Genomic DNA, 1,063 nt, shown 5'->3' with positions numbered 1-1,063 from the left:
TGGCCTAATTGTTGCCTCAAGTAATTGTTGGTCAGGTACCTCAGTGTAACTTTATTCCAGCCCTTCATGTATAAATTTTAAACTGAGGTAAATAAAGCAGATTTGTTTGGGGCCCTTTAATGTTGGGAACCAACAGGAAGTCCCACTGGCCCATCCAAACTTAGGTAGAGTTGTATCAAGACTTTAATGATTTAATTTAATCCTATTAACATCTGTTTTATTTACCCCATTTTTAAATAACTATCTAAAGATTTATTTATACATTTGGGGCAAGTCCCCTTAAAATTTGCCCCTCTTTAGGAAACAGTCTCTAGACTTTCCCTTCAGTTTTTTCTTATGTTCCCATTAATCAACCTAATTAATATTAATTATGCTAATATTTTATTAGCATCTTTAAGACCCCTTGAGGGGAAGCAGAGACCATAAATAAGGTTTCCCAAATTGGCTTTTTGTCTGTCTGTTTTATTTATTTATTTATTTATTTATTTTTATTGAAGTATAGTCAGTTACAATGTGTCAATTTCTGGTGTGCAACACAATGTCCCAGTCATGCATATACATACATATATTCATTTTCATATTCTTTTTCATTAAAAGTTATTGCAAGATATTGAATATAATTCCCTGTGCTATACAGAATAAATTTGTTTTTTATCTCTTTTATATATAGTGGCTAACATTTGCAAACCTCAAACTCCCAAATTTATCTCTTCCCACCCCTTTCGCCCAGTAACCATAAGATTGTTTACTATGCTTACTATGTCTGCAAGTCTGTTTCTGTTTTGTAGATGAGTTCATTAGTGTCTTCTCTTTTCTTCTCTTTTTTTCAGATTCCACATATGAGGAATAAAATATATTTTCCGCCTTTTAATTTTTTCCATAGTATGAATGAAAAACACTGCAAACTATCAGTAAACAAAGAATGCTGAAGCCATCAAGTCATCAGCCACTGCTGCCACCCCTACAGTGAAGAAGACAAGCCTGCAGCCCGGCCTCTACAGCCACTCACAGTGGTGCACTCTGAGGGCACTCAGAATAAGAAAGGACAGGATACTGGCCCTAG

This window comes from Camelus bactrianus, chromosome 5 (genome assembly GCF_048773025.1).
Source record: "Camelus bactrianus isolate YW-2024 breed Bactrian camel chromosome 5, ASM4877302v1, whole genome shotgun sequence".
Taxonomy (NCBI): Eukaryota; Metazoa; Chordata; class Mammalia; order Artiodactyla; family Camelidae; genus Camelus; species Camelus bactrianus.
Note: the sequence above shows the minus strand (reverse complement) of the source record.